Source organism: Meles meles, chromosome 14 (assembly GCF_922984935.1).
Source record: "Meles meles chromosome 14, mMelMel3.1 paternal haplotype, whole genome shotgun sequence".
NCBI classification, from domain to species: domain Eukaryota; kingdom Metazoa; phylum Chordata; class Mammalia; order Carnivora; family Mustelidae; genus Meles; species Meles meles.
In genome coordinates, this window is record NC_060079.1 from 46624755 (window position 1) to 46642299 (window position 17545).

The following is a 17545-nucleotide window of genomic DNA, read 5'->3' on the forward strand; positions in this document are numbered from 1 at the left end:
CGAGCTATAGTAATATAACATTCCTCATATCCTGGCAACTGCTTCAACAGTGTGTCAGTCCGGTGTGCAGTTATTTAATGCACAGGTGATCAAATATTGTACAAACATAGATCTGTGCAATGTAAGTTAATACCTCTTTCAGCATGAAAACTTGGTTAGTGAACATAGTCTATAAACCTTTAAGTAAAAGAAGGCTCCAAATGACAAAGACTTAGTAAGGTCATCAATGAGTGATGCATCGCCTTTTTTTCCTTCTGGATTACACAAGAATAATTTTTTGGCAAAGTTCTTACCTCTTCTTCAGCGCGATGACTTTTTTCAGGAGGAAACTGCTGGTGGTCTTCCCCAGGGAACAACAACCAACTTTGGTCATTTTCTTGACTTGAGACACTCTTGAGGGAGCAAAGCATTAGCAATTTTCCTGGTGTTATCACTCACTTCAAAAGTCCTTTACTTAAAGCTTCCATTTCCCTACTTTTCATTTCCCCCAGATTTACCCAGACTCTTTCTACCTGGATTAGGTTGAGGGGTTCAGGCACAATCCACAACCATAAAATTGGCAAAAGGTGTAACTGCACAATGTCTTTTCTTTCATCCATTAACATTCTTGGATTTGTAAGCCATTGAGACATCCCTCACACCAAACAATGTCAGAGTTGTCAACATAAGGCCTATCCAAACCAAGAATTCTTTTGGAATAAGTGCTGCAGGATTTGGGTCTTAATGTCATGTGCCAAAATGTTTCTCTTAATAGCAGCTAAGAAACTGAAGCACAGCCTTGGTACCACGGAATCCCACATTACAAGAGAAAAAAAAAATGCCAAGTGGAAAATACAAAGATTTGTATTATGGCATCATTTCCTACACATGCATTCTCATTTCTGCACCCCAAAATATTCCATTTTATATTCTCCCTATTTAAGCATTAAATCCAGCCACCTGAATGTAGATTGCCTCGTTGTTCCTTTTCACAAGTTCCATTTTTTAGCAAATGTTTTAATTGCTCCTTTCAATTTCTTATCAAAACACTACTATGAAGGTGAGAATGAATGAAATATCTCCAAATAATATGGTGCTTTTAGCAGATCAGTATATCATAATCATTGTGAAGTAAGTCCTTTAAGCTGAGTAAATATATATGGGTGCCCCAAATTGAAATGATTCACATTGTTCCTATCTTTCTATACCATTCTTGGTGGTTGCTTCAGTAAAGACATTTACAATAAAAAAGTAGAGAATGTAGCAATGCCTATCAGAACCCTCAGAAATACTCTAGGAGCTATAAGTAATGGTATAAAATTATCTACCGGATAGTAATCAGCTGGACTCTGTCCCTGTGGAATTCATTCCATGGTAAGTTAAAAACAAACAACAAGCAAATAATCTTTTCTCATTATCATTCTGAAGAGTCATAGGCAATTAGTGGTACCTCAACAGAGAACACAGAAAAAAATCTTCATTCAGATGAACTGCCTGGCTAGGGAGCCTCCATGGAAACTCATCTCTTATGCTCAACCTACTGCCTCAAATATTGTTTTAAATATCCCATTCCAGTTCATTCAGAACTCTCTAAGGTTTTTAGGGATCATTCAATATATCCCTTTTCTTCATTCATTGGGTTTCCAGAAGTCCTTCCAAAATTAGGGTTCTCCGCATGAGGGTATTTTAAATGATCTTTATTATCTATAACTCACTTAACCAAACACATAGGCAGGTTGTCACCACTGCCCAAGAATTTGTAAAAATCCACACATATTTCCTTAGAATAAACTTCTAGTTCTTTTACAAAAAGCCAAATGTACTACTGCAAGGAATTTAGCCTAGTGTACAGATTTGCCCTTTCCTGTGGGGGTTAATGTAGAGCATGAAATCATCTGTAATGCCTGGCTTGCTAAAATGTAACACAGAGGCCACTGGGGGCAAGGGAAGGTTCAGAGAAGAGCGTAGGCCTTTGGAATGCCAAGGCCTGTGTGACCCCTCTGCACCTGGAATGCCCTGGGGAGTTGCCTTCCCCTGAGCTTTCTTAGCCCAAACCTCCACCTGTGATCTAAGAGATGTATGCATTGTGTTTTAGGCTATGTTTAGCAGAACTCATAGAACACAAAGATTAGCATATTGTCTCTTTCCTGTAAAGAATTCCTCCCAGTTTCAGTAAGGCCCCTTCTCATGTATCAAGTGCTTGACAATGATAAGGATTTGTGATTATCCTGGAGGACCAATATCAATGAGAGCAAAGGGTCTTTGTCTCTGAGCATTGACCCCCCCCTGCCTCCTCCTCTCTTTCACAGCAGTTTGGTGTAATCTTTCATCCCCTGGTACAGGGATTGCTGGCCATTCCCTAGGGGCACTTTCCTACTTTTCCAAGACTTTTTCCTCCTCCAGCGGAATTGCTGAAATTCCCATTCTTCTCAGTGTTGCCACAGGTATACCATGCTGTTTGCATTGTTTATCAAGAAAAGTTATATAGTTGGGGCACCCGGGTGGCTTAGTTGGTTAAGCCTCTGACTCTTGGTTTAAACTCAGGTCATGATCTTGCGGTCCTGGAATTGAGCCCCGCACTGGGCTCTGTGCTCAGAGCAGAGTCCACTTGTCTCTCCCCATCTGTTCCTCCCCCTGCTCTCTCTCTTAAATAAATAAGATCTAAAAAAAAAAAAAAAAGAGGTTAGGTCATTCAGGTTAGGTCATGGGATATGGGAGAAAGAAGGACCTAGTTTTGGTTATCATGTAAATGATAGTTGTATTATGTGATGATTTTCCTGAGACCTCAGCTACAGTATTCAATATGTATGTATATATATGGATAGACATATTAATATATCTATACAGCACACACACACATACACACACACACAAACCTTTCACTTGATAAATGAACTTTATTTGGAAACTTCCAGCTAGAGTTTCAGTTGTTTTCACCATAGGTTCAGAGTTTCTCTTTTGTCTTCCAACACTTTCTCTGAATTATTCTAACTTTTTTCCCAAAAACAAATCCCATGTAAGATAATTAAGAAAGCAAATTCATTGTTACCTTGTTATGTTACCTTGTATGCCTTTAGTTGTGGGTGCTGTCACTACTAGAGCCCAATACCAAGTGAATAGTTTGTAGTGAAAAGAGCAATACATGGGATCAACATTTGATAGCTTTTTGGTCCTTCACCATAGTAGCCTGCAACAAGGAGTTGAGGAGGCATAATCTGACTTCTGTCACAAAGTTCAATGAGCATGGTGGCACGTTGGCAAAATGTCTGACATCGTATATTCATTTGGTTCTTATGGTCCCAGTGGCCAAGCACAATTGCTGTCCTATAGCCCTTTTTATATCCCACAATGTGAAACTGTTCAGATGTCCATTTGAATTGTCTTTTTCCTGGTCACTTAGTTCTTCTTTCACTTTGCCCATTTTAAATAGGCAATAAGATTCCAAAATTAAGAAGGTGTGCAATTCAGAATTAAACATATCCACTAAATGCTGGACTGTCTTAATAGTAGCCAGATTTTTCAGGAACAGAAATTTATCTCTGTTTTTGGTAAGATCTCTTGAGGCACCAGTGAAATGATTCCCAAGATTTTATAGACTTAGCCAGTTTGTGAAATTTTGGAATTCCTCAACATGCTCTATAAAATTTATATGTAATCTTTGTTGTCAATTTTATCCCTTCCTTCCCTCATTCTGCTACTATTATTATAATACCCAAAACAAATGATTCAGTCTCCTCTTCATGAATATCAAGCCCAAATCTCTCCTCACAAAATTATGATTGTACATGGTAGAATTTTAAAACTTTTGACAATGTGGATGAGTCGGAAAGAGACTCCCAGCTCCAGCCCTTTCTGTCCCTGGTTCCCTTTGCTCTGGCTAAGGCCAAGAAAAGACCAAATAGCCATCCTGTTTGACTACCCAAGATAACAAGTCATTGCTCCTGCTGAGACAGAAGAGAAATAGCAGAGGCCAGGTCCTGTTTGAATAAGAAAAGAAAAAGACCCCACCACCCCCACCCAGGGTAATTTTGCACCAGCCCCGGGTGATTTTGCACTCTTAGATTATACTTCCACATGAAAGCACCATTTGGCCCTGGGGAACTGGGAAAGCTTCCTGGCCTTGAGAGACCAAGAAAATACCCTGCTACCATCCCCCATTGCCCATAACCATAAAAACTCATTCCCAACCCCTGTTGGGTGCTCAGTCTTTGGGAAGGAATCTCACTGAGCCCACTGGCATTGAAAAAGCTAAGTTCTCCCTGCTCTCCATGTGCCATTTGGGTTTCCTTGGTCACCTTACATTTTCCTCAACATGGTAAATATAGGTTGAATTTCTACCCATGTAAAGACAAATGTGAATTTTTATTTTCTTCTGTTGAAAGTATGAAAATAAAGCATTAGCACAATCAATCACAGTATCCAGTCTCCATTAGGCTGCTGCATCTTTTGGATAGTTTATATCAGATACTGCTATCAACTGCACTACATTATTCATTCTTTGTTAGTCCACCATCAGTCTTTGCAACCCTTATGCCTTTCTCATTAGTCAAACTCAAATTGCTATAGGGTACATTGATATTATTATTCCCACTTCTACCATTTTTTAAGTCAAGTTGAAATTTTATGTTGCCCTTTGAGAATTCTGTATTGCCTAATACTTATTGACAAATAGGCCTAAGAAGTTTCACTTTACATGTCCAATTTATCCTGAATAAGGACAAACTTGGCTGAAATTTGACCTAACAAAGATAACAGCAATGTTTGCCATTTATATCACATTTATTGCAAACTTTAATTTAGGTAAATACCTTTTAGTTTTCATTATTTTGATCCGCAATTTTATTTTATTCATGAATAATTTCATTTATTGGATAGCTTTCAAGAAAGAATCCCCATAACCACCCAGTCCCACTGAAGTTCCTGTAAGGTCTCCTCACTGTCATAGGTAGGGATGCTGGTATATTAGCTACATTTACCCAATAGGCCAAGGAGGAAATGTTCCATGTTCCCTGATACTTAACCTAAAAATTTAACATAGCCTTGGAGGTCATGCTGGGGAATATAGTTACAATAACTGGATTAAATCATACTTCACAAAGGAGATTAATTTTGCATCATATTTCAGCCCTCCTATTTAATTCTTCTTTCGTTTTTTCCTATTTTAAATTTATCCAGGTAAGGATAGATTGAATATGGCAAGACTTTTAAGAAAGATGACTTGTAAAGTAGATGCTTTGTGGGTGCCTATTTTTTTTTCTATTTCAATTCTCTCCTTTAAAAAATATATAGATAGATTTGGATATAGATATAGATGATATAGATATAGATATATGGCAGAACACTCTACCTGACTTAATTTTCCTTCTTTTTTCAACCATTGTCCTTAGGCTTAGTTTGCCTTTATCTTTCTTTGCCCTTTTAAAATTGCTCTTACCTTTGACACATTCTCAAACTCTATAGAAAATAATTGAGGAAGTTAATCCTTTACTATTTTATAATGCTCTTTTGTCTCCTAAATAGAAAGATTGGAGCTTCCCTGAATTATTATATCCAACATTTATTTGGGAAAGGAACATGTCATCAGAGGCAACTTTATTTGCTTACCATATAACCAATCCAATAGAGTGGCCATTATCAGCATTTAATTGTTCAACCATGTTCCATTTTAATATGGAAGAGGAGACAAGGCCAATTCTTTTTTTTTTTTTTTTTTTTTTTTTGGTGAATACTCACAAGGTAGCTTTTATCACCTCAAAGACAATAAATCTACCACATTTCGGTCATTGATAATTGAATGACAAAACCACAACTAATTTTAGGTAGGTACTCATTCCAAGTAGATCTCTTTATTCTATAATCTCTAAGCATCAAATTATTAGATTAACCTTAATTTTCCTCCAGTCTTCAAAAGAGTACTGGAACATCAGTATGAATCATTACTTTTTTTTTCAATACTGATCTTAATTTTTTTGCTATTATCCTCTAGTTAATAGTCTCATTTTTGCCAATACAGTCAACTGCCATCACTATATATATATTTCTTTTTGAGGAGGTGGGGGTCACTTTCACTGTTTGACTCTTTTTGCCTATTCAGTTGTAGTCATCTTTTACAAGTTTACATCATATAATTTCTCTGGCAAAATTTTCACCATCTCAGACCACAGATGGAATGACCACCACCCAGGGATCAAAGTCTTATCAAGTCCTTTCTTCCCATGTTGTCACTTACTTTGTAAGTCATTTGCTCTGTTGAACAGGGGTCTTTGTGTCAATTCCACATCTTCCTCTTATCTGCCTGTGACACTGCCATTGATTCAGGTGATATTAGGTTTAGAATCCATGAAAATTCACAAGAAATTTTATGTCCCCAACCACTTACTTCCATTGAATGACACTGAATTGGCAACACAGTACACTACCTGCATTGCTTTGGGAGGGGAAGCTACAAGTAGAACTTGCAGGTCTCTTCAGTGTATTGCTGTAAACGAGAAGGTTGAAGACAGTTCTGTCCACTTCACTTAATTAAGTCTACCCCTGCCATTTCTTTCCTATTTATTATACTCTGAATGTCACATAACCTCCAAGGTATGTGTCAAGGCACATGCCTCCCACTGCAGCTGCAATTCACCAGTCAGCAGATCATAATAAAGAACCCTGACAGCTAGGTCCAATTGCCCAGCTTGGTAAAACATAGATAACGTATTACTGCACATTTATTTCTGGAGGCAGCAGCCCTGCATCATGCTTTGAGGAGTTTCTGAGTCTAGGTTAATAGTTTAGAGCACTTATTATTTTTTTATCTGCATATGCATTTGAATACATCATTATGATTATCAGCCTTGAGACATATCTTGTCAAAGATATTTTGCAGTTGTGAAGTTCAAAAATAGACTTAATATTCAAGATGTATCTGATTTGCAAAATCACAGAAGGCTTGATAAAATTTTCAGGAAAAAATTCCTGCATTACAAACCACTCCAAAACTTAGTAGTTCTAAACAACCATCGTTCGTTTGCTCAGGAGTCTATCAGTAGGCAGTTTGGTGGGCTGGGCTCAACTGGGTAATTCTTTGGCTGGTCTTGCGTATGGTGACTCATGCTTTTACAGTTATCTGGAGCTGGATGGTCCCAGATGGCCTCACTTAACACAACGGAGCTTTTGCTGAGGTGACTGGATATTCTTTGTGGGATGTCTCTCCTTACATGATTTCTCATCTTCAAGGGGGCTAAACAGTGTTTACTTGCAAAAAGAGGGTTTCAGGGTCCTAAGAGGATACATCCTATTGATACAAGAAGGCTGCAGGATCATCCAAGATTCAAAAGAAAAGGCAGCTGATCTCACTTTCTGTGGAAGGACCAACAACAACAACAACAAAAAGAAAGTAAAGTGACATTTTAATCCATCATAATCCCCTCAATCAGCACACTGTATTTTTAGCAACGCAGAATGGTATTATACAATGAAGGATAGTGTAGTGGTTACAAGTGAAGGTACTGGTGCCTGGTAATTAATGAAAGATAATAATATGTAAGGCCGTAGAGCATTGCGGTTAAGATTACAGACTTCAGAACCAGTCTACCTAGGTTTGAATCTTGGTTTCTTCATCTAACATTTGTGTGCCTTGTTTAGGCCACTTGAACTATCTGTGACTTTGTTTTTCTTTTGTACAATAGAAATTATATTTGTTATTCATTTATTTATTCTAAAGATTTTATTTTTCAAGTTATGTCGACACCCAATGTGGGGCTTGAACTTACAACCCGTAGATTAAGAGTTTTATGCTCCACCGACTGAGCCAGCCAGACACCCTCAAACAATAATTATTAATAACACATGTGTCTTAGGGTTGCTGTGAGAAACAAATGAGCTAATGTATAATATATGAAGTGCTTGGTTTAGTTCATGAAGCATTTTTAGAACTGAATAAATGTCATGAATCTTTTGTTACTTAATTTACATTGTACATTGCTATAGTTTTTGTCCAAAGAAAGCAGAATACTACCAAGGACTTTTTATTTCTTCCTTTTTTCTGTGTCCTGCTGGATTAAAAATTAATTAATCCTTTCTTTCATTTTTACCATGATGGAAAACTATATACTCCAAGTGTATACTCTTACTATTTTTCTTACATTTTAAACATACTTACTTTACTTTTTTGTGTTTTTCTAACTAATCCATGTTAACGAGGTTAGCATGTTATAAAATATCTCTGAATATTCCCCATCAATGTGCTAAGTTTTTGTTTTGCAAAATGTATTTCTACTTTATTTCAAAATAAACAAAAATAGTCATTTATTTTATAGACTTTCAACACTTAATCTAATTTATGGACATGTTTTATTTATGTTTTTGCTCATTATTACTTTTTGCCCCTCACTTTTTAGTGGGTTTGCATTTTTTCTTGCTTGAGTACATCATTCACTAAATTTGCAACAAATGCCTAGAATTATAACCATTACTGGTGAAAAGGTTTTGATTGTTTTCTTTCTCAATAATATTAGTTTAGCTGGATATGAGACAAATATTGGGATTTATTTCCTCTAATTATGGTGACTTACTGTATTTATTGTATGTATGTGTTGTATCTATCATTCTGATAGAAGGCCCTACTTCAGATTATAGATTTATAATTCTGGTAGTTTTTAGTATTTTCCCGTTTCTTTGAGATTTATTTTATAATCTATTTCTCCTAAGTTTTTTAACCTTACGTTTGTTTGTCTCATTCAGCAGTGGAATATATTTTCATTCTAATGTACTTTTATTGTTGTTAATTACAGAAAATTCTGAAGCATTGTTTATTTGAACTTGGATGCTCTCCCAACTGTTCCATTCTCTTCCACTGAGAATTCCATCATATGTAATTCATAACTACTCAATCTATCTTCTATATTTTTCATTTCATAATGTCTTGGATGACTATCGCAATTCTAAATTTTGATTCATTAATTCTCTCCTTCCCTGTTCTCAGAATACTATTTGTCTTTTCCTCTTATCCTCATTTCAGTATCTGTAGTTTTCCATTTCAACAATTTTTTTCTTTTTCTTATTTTCTGATCTTGTTTTATGGGTGCTATGTTTTTCATAGTCACTCTGTGCTTTAAAAATACAGTTATTTTAATATCTTCAGAGCATTCCGGTATTTTCGGTTCAACATTGTGAAATTTATCTTTTTGTTATAGATTTTTCTCCATGGCTTTGGGTTTCTTTCCATATGTTGTAATTTTGTTCTGCAGGTCCACGTTTCATATGAGTTATCCTTTCTTTTCTTTCATTCTTCTTAAACATTTTTTGCAGTTATCTCACTCCTCAGATACTTCCTAGAGACCACACGGCAGAGGCAATATTGCTTTGTAGATACCTTCAAGGAGACTGCATAATAATCTTCAACAGTATAGACTCACTAGACTTCTGCATATGAAATGAATTCTGTTTTCTCCCTTTTCTAAGGGCAAATTGTAGACCCAAATCTGAGGACAAAATTGGATCTTCTTTTGCTTCTTTTCACTTGTGCATAAATGTAGTACTACTTCCAATTTTACCCAGAGTGTGTCTACCTCTAGTCCTCAGTATATGTGGGGCTTGTTTCATCCTTGTCAAGATAGAAGTTCTAGCCCCCATCATCTTTGCATGGTATCCAAGAACCTGCCTAGAGCTCCCACTCACTAATGGGAGTTTTCCTCTGACTCATAAAATCAGTTCTGTGGAATGGAGAAGATTATGGATACCTCGAATGTCACATGTTGAAGATGGCAGAAACTAGGGTCTCTGAATAACAACGGAGAAGACCTGTCATGTGAACTTGTTTATCAGCTCACCACTGTTACATGGGAAAAGAAGCAGAGTGGTTTTGAGTTGATCCTTTACATATTTGAGACTTGTTACCACAGGCTAGCCACCTTGATTGATGAATTATCTGACTTGAGTGTTTAATGTCTTATAGTAACTTACTAAGTGCTAAATTTTCTGTTGCACTATAGTAATGACCTGTACCCCTGGGGATAAAAATACATTATATGTTTATAAAAAAAAAGGATTGTGCTTTTTAATTTTCTTTCTCATCTGTTTCAAAATGTCTGTTGGAGTCTACCCCAAACCAAATCCATCAGCATATGAAAATGTAAAAAGCATTGTATTTCTTGCATAATGCTATTAAACAATCCCTGGAATTAATTCAAAGTTAGATCAGTGTCATTAATGTTGGTTAACTTCATTCTCCAAATACTGTAAGTTTGGCTTTGCACATACAAACAATCTGAAAATCTTTTTCCAGTGTAAAGATCTTGGAAAACTTCTTGCTATCCTTATCATCCATCTAGAAGTTACAAAACTTTATCATTCCTCTATAAAAATACGTATTTATAATTAGATGATATTCCTTTATGTAACAGTTTATTAAACCTCAAAAGATTCTTTCTAGTTCTATTCTAGGTAAACTTATATGTTTTCTTGTTTTTGTTTTATTGTTCGTCATATGATTTACATAAGTTTTTGAAGATTTGGTCTTAAAGTAGGGTCTTTTTAAAAAATTTTTTATTTTTTAATAACACGTAATGTATTATTAGTCCCAGGGGTACAGGTCTGTGAATCACCTGGTTTATGCACTTCACAGTATTCACCAAGGCACATACCTTCCCCAATGTCCATAACCCCACCACCCTCCCAAACACCTCCACTCCCCCACCCTCCCACCCCACCCCCCGCAACCCTCAGTTTGTTTTGTGAGATGATGAGTAAGAGTAGGTTCTTGAGAGTAGTAACATGGATATGTTACTTGAAGGATGACATCCATGTCACATTTTGTATCTGTGGACATTTGTAACTTATAATAAGCTACTAGTGTTTTAACTTATTTCCTTTTGAAATTAAAGAAAAAACAAATCCTTAGATAAAATCAGACATGTTTTATCTGAATCTTTAGAAAGTTCTTGTGCTCAATTAAATAGGATATTTTGTTTGTTGAAGATTTCTTAATTTTACTATTATAACTTCTACGATGATGTGACTATGATGATATTACTTGCTGCATTTATTTCACTTCTTTATCACTATTCTCTTCTGTATTTTTGATCAGATTATGTCCAAAGTATGATTGTCCACTATTACTTATAATTTTTGCTTTATAAAGTACAATTTATTTAATATAGTAATTTTGCAAATCTTGTTTTTACCTTGTTGAAACTACTACAGAACATGCAATTTGAAAACTCCGTTTTTTTCAAAAACACATTTTACATACAGATTTTTAACTGTGGTAGAAAGGCACACACTCTGCCTACCTAAGCACACTGTATTGTGGTCACATGTTAAGAGTTCTACAATTCTCACTTACCCTTTTCCTTCTTTCCTTTTAAACTTCTAGAATGCATATGTCTGTGGATTTCTCTATCTATCCTCTATCTATGTATCTATATAAGTATGTACGCATGTATCTATCTATCTATCATCTATTTGTCTATTATTTTTTACTTCTGTGTCCTCACTCCAAATAATGGATGAGTTATTCTTGGGAGAAAATTTATTTTCTATTATCATATTTCTGTAAGGAATTCCATGTACTAGAATCATTTGCAAGACTTACCTGGTGAATGGACCCATGAGTTTTGGCATTAGCTCTAACCTAGGTGTGAACATTAAGTTGCTGATCTCTAATGTGTGTATTTGTGTGTGTGCGTGCATGTGTGTGTGTATATATGTACACACATATATACGTATATACTATTCATATAATTATAGATGTGAGAAGTGTGTAGTATGTCAGATGACTCCAATAAATGTGAACAATTTTTATTTTCCTTGATGTCGTTGTAATATTTCTTTTATTAAAATCCCCATACAAGGAAACATTGACATCTGGAACATAAGAGATTTTACCTTTTTCCTGTTATTTTCATAAAAAAAAATTACTAGTTGCATTCTTCATTTCTAAATTTATGTATGCATTTATTTATTCATTTTGAGCGGGGGGGAGAGGGAGAAGCTTAAGCAGGCTCTGCACCCAGCAGAGCTGGGGTCTGGGGCTGGATCTCACAGATCATGACCTGAGCTGAAATTGAGTGGACACTTAACTGACTGAACCACAGAGGTGCCCTCATTTCTTTTTGATTCCTGTTTTAATTCCTGTTTCCTCACATGTTTAATTTTATCTATTTCTCTCTGTTCTTTAGCTTAAAATTCTGTTGATCAGAGACAAAAATAGTAGCTAAAAATTCCCTTTCAAATTTTGTTATGCGTACTTCAGCCCTTACCTACAGATTATATTTTCAAAGTAATACCTTTTATCTTATTTTACCTAATTTAAATACTTTTGTGTGCATTTTAACTAATTTCCTCTTTTTTTTAGTACTAAAGACTAATATCGAAGTGATTTGTATATATAAACTCTTATTATTTAATCCTAAGATTTCTCTTTTTTGGAACAAAAAAGAGAAAAGAAAATCAAAACAATAACAACTGACGATGCCTTTGAAGTTTGTTTGTTTTTAATCAAAGAACTTACACATTTTGGCCACTTTTCCAACATTTACAAAATTCTTTACAATTCTTTAAAAATATTTATAATTTTGTACTATGGATCTAAGAGCTGAAAAATATACTCATAAATGTTAATCAATTCTAACCATAAATGGTAGATTGCTTTATAGTGCCTGTATTTTGTACTCCCAATTAATGTATTACGGAATACATTTTATTTGTAATTACAGAAAAATCATTCACTGAAGTCAAAGCAACAAGTATTTTTTATTGTCTCCTCAGTAAAATGTACAAAGCCAAATTTTGTAATCACTGCTCAGTGATTTATGAATCATGTATATAAAATACAATTTAAAATTGCATAATAGTTTCTGTATTACTGTCAAATATAACACGTCATTTAATTCTTAAAAGCTCTTGTTTAGATACTCAATATTTAAAAAAATGAATTTTAAAAATCCATCTTACATTACAAGTAAGAAAATTGAGCAACAGAGAGCAAGTGATTTTTTTTTCAATGAACCATAGCTAATAAGTGGCAGATTCCCTAATAATTTGCAAACTATGAAGTTAGATGATAGGGTTTTGTTTTGTTTTGTTTTGGTTCCATACTCATTAAATGTATTGTTTGCTAAAAAGTTTTTAAAATTCTGAAGTTCCTGATACATATCATTGTACTACATTCCTTTGTCTCTATACCACATTTATTTTCACTGTTTAACTGAATTTTTTTTTTTTAAGATTTATTTATTTTTTTTAACAGATAGAGATTACAAGTAGGCAGAGAGAGAGAGAGGAGGAAGCAGGCTCCCAGCCAATCAGAGAGCCGGATGCGGGGCTAGATCCCAGGACCCTGGGATCATGACCTGAGCCGAATGCAGAGGCTTTAACCCGCTGAGCCACCCAGGCGCCCCTTAACTGAATTTTTTAGTTACTGAAGAATCCTTTTGTTTTTCAGCCTTTGTGGCTGAGTATTGCTGTTCTCTCTTTATTTACTTATTTATTTATTTTTAGAGATTTTATTTATTTATTTGACAGAGAAAGCAAGAGAGCACAAGCTGGCAAAGCAGCAGTGGGAGAGGGAGAAGCAGACTCCCACTGAGCAGGGAGCCCTGCTGCAGGGCTTCATCCCAGGACTCTGGGATCATGACCTGAGCCAAAGGCAGATACTTAACAACTGAGCCACCCAGGTACCCCCACTGTTTTCTTTTTCAAAACCTTTGCCCACAGTATCTATCCATGGTAAGATAAAACAAGGAGGCAGGCTTCAGTATCTTATAGTAAGAGATTTTTAAATGAGTATAATCAATGACCTTGGAGTGTTCTGTGCTGTATTGAGACAAAGTATCTAAGGGCATTTTACTAAGAATTCCGGTGTTGGTTAGGAAAAAGTTGGGCCGAAACTTTTAAAAAGATATGTTTCCTTTTTAGCCTTAAAACAATTATCTTATTCAAATCTGTGTTATAGTACTTGTTTTATTCATCTCATTCGCCTTCTAAATTGCATGTCTTTATGGAGGGAAGGGAGAGAATTCACATATCTTTGCATCATTCATGGCAGCTAAAGCTGTTTTACTAAGTTCGATCATTCCATACATTTTTGCCAAATCCCTTATCTATACAGGAGTGAAGTGAGTTAAAAGCACTATAAAGAGGATGTTTTAAAAAAAACAATCTAGTGGAAATAGAAAAAGAAGATAACAGATAACAAGACCCAGATAGCAATAGAGTAGAGAATAATATGGAAAAATATACACACATTTAATAAACAGAAGTGAGATAATTATTGGACAGATATTACTCCCCAAAGCATAGTGGTCATACTTACCAGACCATGTCATAGTAAATTAAAATTGTGGATGGTGGTACTTTGACATTATTGGGAAATCTATATTTATCTATTTGTAGTGCTTCTTGACATTAAACATTTCATAGATATTTGGATACCAATACTCTTAGTTTCAGGGACATTCTGCAGATTTCTTTTTTTTTTCCTTCAAAATTTACCCATGTTTTTATGAAAGCAGAGCTGTCTACTAACCTTAAAAGTGCGTTTACTGTCACAATGACATTTAGACACTAAATTGTCTTGCATGACAAGAAAATATATGATATTTTGTTTAGTTTTTTCTATTAACTTTAGAAACAATTACTTTTGCATTGTGATTTTACTCAGTCATCCCTTTCTAATGCAATGCCAGTGTATGTGTAATTTTTAAAAAAGTTTTCTAGAGAAGCAATGTTTTCCTTCTGCAATGATTGCATCCACACATGTTTCAAAATAGGAGTTAACTGTAATTTTCCAAAGAATCTGAGATTTTCTTGTACTATGCTATAATCATGCAACATAGGGTTTTCCCCCTGCTTTACAGTTTGCAGTATGCATATACAGTTTGTATTGTTGGGTCCCCCAAAAACTGGGTACCCCAGTAATGGGTTCGTGATTAAAGGAGCGAGACTGATATAAGGCGAAAGTCCAGCAAAGATTTATTTCGCACCAAGCATCAAGAATCTAACCGAATGTTCAGGGCCGCACCTGTTACAAGAGAGAGCGACCCTTCTCTGTTTCACAGACTAGCTTTTAAGGGCAAAGGCCATGTGGTTGGGCCTGGCCACGCACAGGTGGCCAATGAAAATGTAACACACACAGGAAACTCCACAGTGATGCTAGGTGACCAACTGAATTACAATTTACCTTCGTAGACATTTGAACCTGCCTATTACACCTTGATTAGGATTGGCGCCAAAAAGGCTCCCAGAGGGCGGGGGTCCCTACTCCTTGGTAGCTAAGGAGACAGTATGCAATCCCCCACTGATCGGATGTCTCCACCTGGCCTGACCCACCCTTGTATCTGGGCTTTGTTACCTGGAGCTGGTTTCCTGGACTTGTTTCCAAGTAAATCCCCTGGGGGGAGGGGGGCAGGGACAGTTTCTAAATAGGTCCTTACAGTATATATACAATATATATATATACATACATATGTAATTTCTATGAATAAAATAATTTTCAGAAAAGAAATTATTTAGCTAGCACCATCTTAGATGATAATATGGGGATGATTAGTCTGGTTTCCTTTGTAGAAGCAGTTCTTTAAGAAAAAGGAGTAATTGCTTCTTTAGACCATCCTTGGAGAAAACAACATTTTCACCAATTTTTTTCTATTTGAAATATCCAGAATAATGACTCTTACAATAACAGGATGTCAACTAGTACATGTACTAAAAGGAGTGGACCCAGAGCATAGAACACTGAACCTATAAATTTGAAAATGGTTATAGAACCCTATTGCAAATGTTGACCTCAGAAAATGGAAAAATGAGACACAGGTAACCCACAGCCCGCAAAGGCAGCAGCATTAGCACTTCTGAGGGCATCTGAAAATGTTTTAATATGAACAAATACTTAACTTTATATGTAAAGGATTTTAAGAGGTTTATCAGGTAGTTGAAAGGAAGGAAACAGAGAAAGACTCCCTACAGAGAAAAGGAAAAGCAAGATAGATGGAATCTGAACTATGAGACATAACCTCTGTATTCACTATTCTTAGGCTTTACACTATTGCATGACCCACCTGTCCGTGAGCACCCATGCTAAAAAATAGTGTCTATAATTTTTCTCTGCTTCTCTGTTCATTTACAGATGAGCATGTAGTTCCTAAATTTCATTTTTAAAATAGTTAAATTATATGGACACTCCTGAATTCTTCTTACTGAGGAAAAACTAAGATGACTTTGATATGAAATAACATAACTTTATAATAAGTTTTGTCTTCTTTCTGACTTCAGTTTTAGTGTCTAAATTTCTTTTTTTTTTTAATTTCAAATTTTTATTTAAATTCAATTAGTTAACATATATAGTAAAGGTGGCTTCAGGGGCAGAATTTAGTGATTTACCACTTACATACAACAACCTGTGCTCCACACAAGTGCCCTCCTTAATGTCTACTGTCCATTTAGCCCATCCCCCACCCACCTCCCCCCATCAACCCTCCGTGTGTTCTCTATAGTTAAGAGCCTCATGGTTTGCTTCATAACTTCAATGGGTCAGAAAAATCAAAGTAATTGTTCTCTTTTTTTTCCCCTCATTTATACGGTAGTATTTGTCTTCCTCTTGCCAAACTGAGCCAACCACTTTCCCCAGGCTCCTTGGGGAGGTTTAGAAAAAGGGAACATACAGGGGAAATGAGACCTCGGAGAAAGGCATCAGAATTGGAGACAGCTCCTTTACATGGTGAAGAGGATGAGAATGGTCACCATCAGGCAAAATAGCCCCATGGTCTCCAAGAAGGCGAAGTTCAGAATGGTTTAGAAGAAGAGCTATTGCCTCAGAGAGGGGCTCCCAGCAAAACCGATGATGAGGCTTCCAAATACAGTCCCAATTCCAGCCCATAGCCAGCCACCCTTACTATGGCAGCCCCAACCCCAGTGAACTTGGCTGCAGTGTCAGTGTCCATTGAAATGGCACTTGTTCAAAAGCTGCATCTAGGAGTAAGTGAGGTTAGAGGATATGGGGTTGCCAAGCTGCTTAGATTCTCATCTGACAGTGTCTTTCGTGGTTTTAGTACACTGCAGACAGTGATCGTCTCAATTGCTGAGAGGTGTTCCTGATCAGGAAGAAAGAACTTTGCACAGGCATACAGTTTCAGGGGACAAGGAGCTGTGGCAGGAGAGCTATTCCTAGTGCAGAGAAGATTGCCAAAGTAGTTTTTCTGATACATGTTAATCCGACAACAAGGAGGAACTCCCTGCTATCACAGGACAGGCACTCTAAATAGTACCTTTATAGCCTTGGAACCTTTCGATATTATCAGATCATTAAGCATTCCGGGAACTCTTGCTGTACATAACAGGTTCAGAAATATTCAATTTTTGAAGTTACCTAAAGATGTAGAGACCTTTCTGACTTTGTAATTGTATGGTCGTGCATTCCGATTTTTTCCACAATATGAAATGCTCCCTGTGGTGTTTGTTCTAAACTATCAGTGATGACGACCACATAGACTGACAGTTAATTTTACTGACCATTTTTAAAGTCCCCATGAATGGAAAGAACGTTACATAAACTATTTAGAGATTATTTAGCAAAAGCCTTCTC

General features: G+C 36.0%; 1 pseudogene; it reads right to left on the bottom strand.

The window, feature by feature from the left end:
* Positions 1–16674: 16674 nt before the first annotated feature.
* On the bottom strand, positions 16675–17168 carry LOC123956063 (annotated as a pseudogene).
* Positions 17169–17545: the final 377 nt, after the last annotated feature.